Consider the following 8,990-nt stretch of genomic DNA (forward strand, 5'->3'; position numbering starts at 1 on the left):
AAAAAATATTACTTAATTTGTCTGAACTAAACTACACTAAAAGGATACTTATTTTTACACTTTAGTTACTTTTATAAATAAACATAAAATAAACATGAAAAATAAAATGCTTAATCATTTTCATTTTTCTTGCTATTGACTATTAAAGAGACTTCATCCTAATTATGCTAGACTCCTAATAGTAATGCATTTAATAATTTGTATTTAATTAAATAATGCACCAAACAATATAGATTTCTCAAAATTTTCCCTGGCTTTCCGGCTATGTGACAAAAGTCGTTACAAATTCATTCAACGTAGTTGTTAACTTTCTTGTAAGAACGACGTTTGTACTCCGAATGACATCAACATTTCAGAACATTGTACAATATGCCATTTGATACATAAAAACCTTGACTTTCTATTGATCATAGGTAACATATCATTAAATATAGAGAGAACAACTGATGAATTATGAAAGGCATGATGTGACAGGAAGGGTCTGATTTTCTCTTTGATAGCTCTGTAACCAAACAGAATTGAAGGCTATAAAAAAAATCTGGTTTGTCTGAGTCATGATGAGTTTATAGAGAGAAATTTACTTTGAATTTTTTACTTTTCTGAATAGTGGTTGATAAAATATGAAAGATGACATGCTAGAAGAAAAGGTGTCAGAACAGAAGAAATACATGATTTTAAATATTGTAGAATTTAAAACTTATACACTATTAAAATATGGATTATTAGCTATGCTATTGTAATTAGTATAACACAAACACGAAATAGTTTAATAAACTTCTTAATGTAAGACACTTAAACTTTGTATCTTATACATTAAAGAATAACACACAATATTAAAATAGACAAACAATCAATCACATTTTAAATTCAGGCCAACCTACAGCCTATAAAATGTTGACTCTATTTGGTTGGGGCCAATTGAAAGTGTGAGAGTTGGCAGGCCATAACATTTCTTTCTATAAAATAAGCAAAAAAAGAGTCCTTTATATTTTCTACCAACTATAAAACTAATCAAATTTCTATTAAATTGTGATATAGAAACTCTTAAATTTAATAACAGATGAAAAATAATTCATCAGATAAAAAACAAAAACTATCAAATTTAAGCACTATAATTTCATGTCATGAGCTGTATAGTGAGTTGGTGAACCAAATCTGACCTGCAGGCCACATGTTGTATACCTCTGTTCTACATGTTTAATATTTTCTACATTATCATCAGCAAAAAGTATCTAAGTAATGTAACATAAGTGTTAAAACTTCTGTATAAGTAGCATCCATTATTACCTTGGCACAAGCAGCAGCCTCTTTCTGTTTTTGAGATGGGTTATTCTTGAACTGAGAAACATCTGGAAAATGTTCCTGAATTCCTTTCTGAAGAATATTGATAGCTTGTTCCTGTTCATTCTGTATAACAAGTCACAAAATAAGCATACAGGTACCAGAGTACTAGCTGGCTATTAAAAGTTTAGAAACATGACAAGTTTGCATATCATATAACTGATATCAATATCTACTGAAAACTTAAAAACATTTAAAACCTCAATTTTTATATACATATCAATTTTGACATAATTTTAAAATAATATTGATTTACTACTGATTCACATGTATGTTTCTACAAATATCTTGTACAACATCCATTTTGAAGATTCTTTACTTGATAACACTGTGTTATCAACCCTTCTGTTTCATTAAATTTTAATATCACCAGAGGAAGGGTGTTCAGGCTATTTATCATTTTTTGTGGTATAAATTTTTTATTCTCCATTTTTCTTTAATACTAGACCACAGTAAGATGTAACAGGGTCATTCAGTACAGTGGTTACAAATCTACATTATCACGAATAAAATACAGTATTAGACCTAGATGAGTAATAACAAAACATTATACATATAGATCAAAGACTAGCTTATCCCAAGTACAGTTCAAGAAAAGACCTAGTTGAATAACAGGATTATTCTATACAGAGATCTTAGTTTACACTATCACAAGTACAGTTCAACATTAGGCACAGTTGAATGGAAACAGGATCATTTAATACAGTGATCTAAGACTATATTATCACAAGTACAATTTAATATTAGGTTAAGAAAAGTGACACATGATCATTCAATTTGAGGTGTTATAGTTTAAAAGTCAGATATAACTTTTCAATCAGTAGGGGAAAAAAATATATAGAAAGCTAGTACATCAGAAATATATGATAATATTTTAAAATGTAAGATTTTTCACAGAAAACTTACTGTTCATTATTTTAACCCAAACCACATAACATTAAATACTCAAAACAAATCAAACTCACTTTAAACTATAAATCTTACAATTCAAGAGAGCAACACTCATTTGGAAATTGTTATGACTGAATAGAACTATTGTCAATGCTTAAGGGTGGGTTACTAGAGACCAAAAGGCTGGTAGTTGAGTGTCCCAAAGAAAATGAGAAGTTTTAGCTCTGATAATAAATTCTATCTTTTTTGCTTTAGAGAAATAGTATCTGACTGTGCTGTGATGCTGCTACTAGTAGCAAGATGTCCAAGTAATGGTGTGTGCACAGGCCCAGGGTATGGGGTTAATTAAAAAAGATTTGTAAACTTTAATAGTCAATAGCAAGAAAAAAATGAAAATTGTTAATCATTTTATTTTTATGTATATTTATAAAAGTAACTAAAGTGTAAAAATAAGTATCCTTTTAGTTTAGTTTAGGCAAAATAAGTAATAATAATATTTTTTCATGAGCAAGCAACTCACGAGTAAATTTAATTTATTAATGTAACGTGAGCTGCATGTTTCCCAGGTGATTAACATCTTATAATGGTGGGATAATGGTTTAGTTATAAGTAGATTTATTCTGCTATGAGCTTAAAACTTCTTGGGATAAAAGAATGTAGGTTTATGTTACAATTTGAAGTCATTCTGGAAAGAAAAGATGGGTACTTTTTTGGTTGTTTTTTTTCTGGTGCTTACAAGGTATCTAAAATTGACTGATTTTATTTTTGAGATAGGGTAAAGAAAATAACATGAACTATAAACTGTAAACATATGGAACCAGTGTGAGTTTAAAGGGCAGAGAGATGACCTGCAGCACCAAACCCTTGTGCACAAAACATAGATAGTAGCAGGATGACTTCACCATGGAAATGTGTAGATAGGCATTAGCAACATTAAACATGGTCAACAACATTCCCAACAAAAAAACACCAATATAGAATGAGGAATGACTCCACCGTGAACTGTGGAAGATTTAGGAATTGATTTAAATGAAAAGACTGATGACAATATGGGCACAACAAATATACAGAAATAAACCTTAGTAAGAACTGAAACAACTCTCTCAATCACTCCAATGACCAACACATCTCTGATAACCATGGATGGAATGAAGTTAAAACATTTGAGGACTTGCAGGAAGTGAAATACTATAAGATGATGAAAAAATGGTAGTGGATATGAGAAATGAATGATCAATTCTGATGCAAGGGCCTGTAGTACCCATGGATCTGTGGTAAAGGTTTTCTACATGTACAAAAATTAATGTAGATGAGTCCCCACAGGACACAAAGGAATACAGTAGTCATTTACACTGCTGGCAATACTCCAATCAATTGAACATGGAACCCTGTAGATAAGGGCATAAAATATTGTAAGTAATGATGAAACAAGGGGTTGTTGTTAGGGTCAGGACAACATTGGAACTAGACCTCCTGTAAGAGCTGAGGAAAGTCAAGCAACCAACAACTAAGACGAATGCAGATTGGTGACATAAGCCCTTGAATATGAAGGGTCTGGAATCCCTGCAAAAATCAAGAGTTTGAGAAAAAGGACTCATATAACACATGGAGGTTGTCAGTAAGTAGACAAATGCCCTCTAATATGTTTCAATGAAATACCAGCCACGAAATTCAGGAAAGTGTTGAAGTCGACAACTGAAATGAGGAGAAAAAAAAAAGTGTCCATACAGTAAATATTACAGTGTTAGTTAAGGTCAAACAAATCCTACAAAACTGTGATATATTCAGATTAAGCATAAACTTCTTTATGGAACTTAACATTTTCAGGAGCTGATCTATTCTCTGAGAGTCTAAACGTGTATCTACCTCATGATAATGAGTTAAACATGCTGTTCTGACAAACATGGCAGACAAGACATAGCTGTCCCTTTACAAAACTGAGCAATAAGCATCTCTTATATGAGCCTCAGTATCAGGGAATGGAGGGAGGACTAAGTACTCACCAAACTGAGCAGTAAACATCTCTATATGAGCCTCAGTATTAGGGAATGGAGGGAGGACTAAGTACTCACCTTCAGACCTTTCCACCCCCAAGGAAAACCCACCAAGTAATGACAAAAAACATGACACACTGAATGAACTAAGTAAAGAAAAGAAGTTGGTAAAAGGTGATCAAAATTAGCCTCATTAGAAGCAAACAGATGAAAGGAAGGCACAAGAAAAAGCAAATCTAAATTCTCTCCAGAATGTCCAGGATCACATAAAAGTTCAGCATCACAGTCCCCTGGAGACCACCACATCAAACCTATGTTTCCACCTTACTACAGATAAGGTCATGGACAGCCTCAACTAAGAGCGACTCCTTTCCCAATTTGGGAGCAATGTTATATATCAGAGGTGAGATAGGAGAGGCCTAATTTGTTTCCATGCTGGATACATTAATTCATGAATTCAAGCTGTAAACGTACATACCAAACAATTTTTTTTTTTACTTCACGAAAGTCAAATATATAACCTGAAAAAATGCATAAAATATCTTCAACAACTGTACTACATGCACCTGTTACAAAATGCTTATATACAGTTTTAAAACAGAGATCACATTGATGTAGGTGAAAAGTGTGATGAGACAGATTTAAAGGTGAAATAAAACACTGGAGCAAGGGAGAAAAAAATCAGACCTATACTTAGATGGACAAAGGAAAAGAAACCATAGCAGCTGAATAATAACTGTAAGGTAAGAAGATATAAATATATTTTGGAAATTTTATTTTTGATGTAATGCAACTCACATTTGAACTAATTGTTTCTTTTTTAAGAGGTATAAGATACTAATACTGCACTGATGTGGTTCTAATTTGAGATAACAATCATATGCATAAATAAAATTTATTTATTTACTATTAGTTCAAAAAATGCAAGTTGACAGAAAACTGTTATAACTAAACACTAAAATTTGCCAGTAAAGTGCCAAAATAAATAGACTGCTGTAACATTTTTGTTAATTACAAATTCATCATTATAATCTTCACAAAACTCAGATTCAAAGTAAATATTACAGTTTAGAAATACCAAATGTTATGGTGTTTGATGAGAGAACATTTTTACTGCCTCAAATATAAAAATTTTTCACTTCAAGGTTAAATTCTTAATGCTTTTAAGTTCCAGAATCTTGTACTTCAAATGTATACATTTAGAACATACAATGTTCATAATTTAACAGTTTCAAAGTTTAAAAAAGTGACATTTATAAATTAATAATTTTCAAATTTACTACATTATAACATAATAGTTCAAAATTTTAAATCACAGCAAAATCCTGGAGCTTCCAATTTCACAATTTTGGCATTTCAAAATATTAAAAAGAGGTACTTTAAATAATTTCATCAAAAGTTTTACAAACTAAGAACAGTATCTGCTTTAATAATTACAAAAAATATTACCACTGAGATTTATATTTACTTTATTCCAGTGCCACTTAGACTTTTCCACAAATGTCTCAGGTATGTTTAATACTGAAGCTTCTAGCAGACAACTATAAGCCCTCTGTTGATGACCACTTCTAAAAACACAGGTTGAAAATACTATTCTGAAAATTAATGGACATGATTCATTGTACAGTTAATGGGTTCTAATCATAATGTATGCAATATAATAGTGCAATTAATTATTACATAATTAATATAATTATGCAATTAATTATTACACAGATACTTCTTAGTTTTTAATAACAGTTAAATCTAATGAGATAATTTAATTACAACTCATTCTTAAATAAATTCTTCACTTAGTGTATGGTACTAATTCTACAGTTATCAGATGAATTACTATCAAATATAATATTTATGCTAATGATTCAAATCTAGTACCAGTTCTGGACTTTAGCAGTGAACTTGAATACAAGCTATTAATATGCACAAGATTAGTTGATGAACACATGAAAGCTTCAAGCATGTCAAGAACTTGAAGTGGCTATAAAAATACACGAGTTAAAACAAAGAGCATTTATTATCATAAAAAAACAAACCTAGATACAGCACTTACAGATTCCTGTGCTAACAAACTTCCAAAACAAGCACTGAGAAACTAATGTCCCCATAAATTAAATCAATTATAGAAAGCATGGTGTCCTGAGACTCGTTGTTGAATGTTTATGCAAAGCTACACAAGAGCCATCTGCACTAGCCTTCTCTAATTTTGAGTGATGAATTATATAGAAAGCAATTAGCCAATACCATCCACCACTAACCTTTGTCAGACTGAATAGTGGGACAGACTGTCACAATATATAATGTTCCCACAGCTGAGAGGGCAAACATGTTCAGTAATGAGGTTCAATCCTGTAATCTGTAGATTACGAGCTGAAAAGCCTAATTATCAAGTTTCAGATGTAATTTCTACATGACAGTTGCATGAAAGAGCCTTCTGTAATGGAGACTGTGCTGTCAGAATATTGTCAAGATGTACAATCGTAAGACAGAACACAACTATGTGGCAACATGAGCTGCAGCACCCCAACAAAATCATTGACTCATTCTCTGTGTTTGAATATTTTTAATAGGGGTATACAAGTTTAGATTGATTGATATCCTAGGTAGATTATGTATGATATCAGTAGTAACCAGATGTATACATTTATTTGTATTACCTTTTGTTATATGGGGTTCAAGTCCTATTATTTTAGCATTACTCTAAGAAGAAAACTATATGTCAGAGATTTCTCTAAAAACACATATACAGGATATGTACACAATATTAAGTCAGAAAAGCATTTAGAAGCCAAAAAACAACTGTAATTAATTTGCATCAAATCACCTAACAGAGAGAGATCATATACAGCATCTTCTGTGGATTCCAATATGCTGTAGAAACATCAAGACTAAAAAACGCTAGAATTCAGAAATATAAGAGATACACAGTAACTGGTAAAAGTAATCTATTATAAAAGCCCACCATGCCACAGAATAATTCCACCTTAAAGTTCAGAAAACTGCTAGTGGGGTAATTGTCAAATTATCAATACAATATCATTTTCATATTCAAACCCAGTTCTGCACAAGAACCATATCAATCCACACATACAAAATGTTATCCTCATCACCTCTTATGCCGGACTTACAGTCCCCTGAAACATGTATGTTGTATTTATTCACTTATGTACAGAAAATGTGAGATAGAAGAACATAATCAAATATCTATCAGATCAACTGAAACAAGCTTTAGTTTCATTACATCCATCAGTAAGCCTCCATATTTCTGTAAACTTTGAGGTCTGTACCCTCACGATTTTGGACATTTTGCTACTCTGGTATCAAGCTTATCCCTAAAAATTAAGCTACTTCATAAATAATCTATTCTAGACAAAGTTCAATGGTTCTTACAATATTCTGAGTAATGGCACACATTTAAATCTCCATTATCATACTGTTGACAAAAAAGAGAAATAAAAGCAATGCCAGATGGTAAACAAAATTATTTTTGAAACAGTATGATTTGGTTTGTAATGTCCTCTTTTGTTTGATCATTCCTGTATAAAACTTATGGACCTTATCTATGAAGATAGAATCATTTTAAATATGAAGTTTTCTTTCAAAACTTATAACTGGGTTACAAATAATACATGTCTTTTAACTTGACATAATTTTAGGCTAAAGTGACAATGCATAATTAAAATATATATGTAAAAACGGCTGGTATGGGCAGAGAAAAACTCTATGTAGCAGGTTTTTCTCACCATCATGGATCATAAATTATTTCTTTAACATTTTACTATGTGACACTAACAACAGAATCAAAAGTCAGATTTTGATGAAATACTCCCCCAACTTAACTCAGTAAACTGGATTACGAATTTGTTTTTTTTAAAACTGCATTTAGTTTAAATTTTCATCAGAAGCTTACAACCAAGGTGTGCTACTTGTATAAATTGTGAGACTAATATATAACTTTACTGTGATTATAAATTAAAATATTTTAATAAACATTAATGATTCTGTTAATGTGAACAAAGTGTAAGAAGAAAATGATACCCCATAAACACATTATATAATATTCTCTCTGTGAGAATGTACATAACAGCTCAATAATGTCTTACAAAGAATTAAAAATGAGTAATAACTTCTACATGCATGCACTGACAGGTTTAGGAACTTTTCAATGTGATATCTTCAGTATTAGTGGTGCAGGAAGGAGAGAAATAGGTGGAGTGCTTGACTAGACACGCAAAATGTACAACGAGGAATTTAAAGTATAAGAAGCTGCTAAAAGTGTTTCCCCCTGCTGTCAAAGTCAGCTAAGTCTGTAAAGATTTAGGGCATGTCCTCACCAGAAAATTGATATAATAATTTACAGTTGCTATGCATGTAAAATATGTAAAAGTGGGGATGTTACAACACCTCCAGGTCTGATGCCTCTGATATACTCCATACACATTTCAGAGAAATGTATGTTACTATATGATATTAATTAAAGAATAGATCAGATTAATAATTGACTGAAAAGTTAAAGGAACAGTACAGATGAGGTGATTACAAGAATTTATTTGCAGTGTAATAAAACCTACTTTCTGGCAAGTTTTGCACTTTGTAACCAGCAAGTTACGATTTCGTAATCAATCTTTTTGGTCTGCTCAGGAATGTGGTTCTTGGCTATTGTAAGGAGAACCGGTACAGATTAAGAAGAGGTTCCTGATAATGAAGTGAGGACTGTAAAACAAAGAAGTAAAAAAAAAACACTCATGAATACAAAATATTATTTCT

This window comes from Tachypleus tridentatus, unplaced genomic scaffold (assembly GCF_004210375.1).
Source record: "Tachypleus tridentatus isolate NWPU-2018 unplaced genomic scaffold, ASM421037v1 Hic_cluster_2, whole genome shotgun sequence".
NCBI classification, from domain to species: domain Eukaryota; kingdom Metazoa; phylum Arthropoda; class Merostomata; order Xiphosura; family Limulidae; genus Tachypleus; species Tachypleus tridentatus.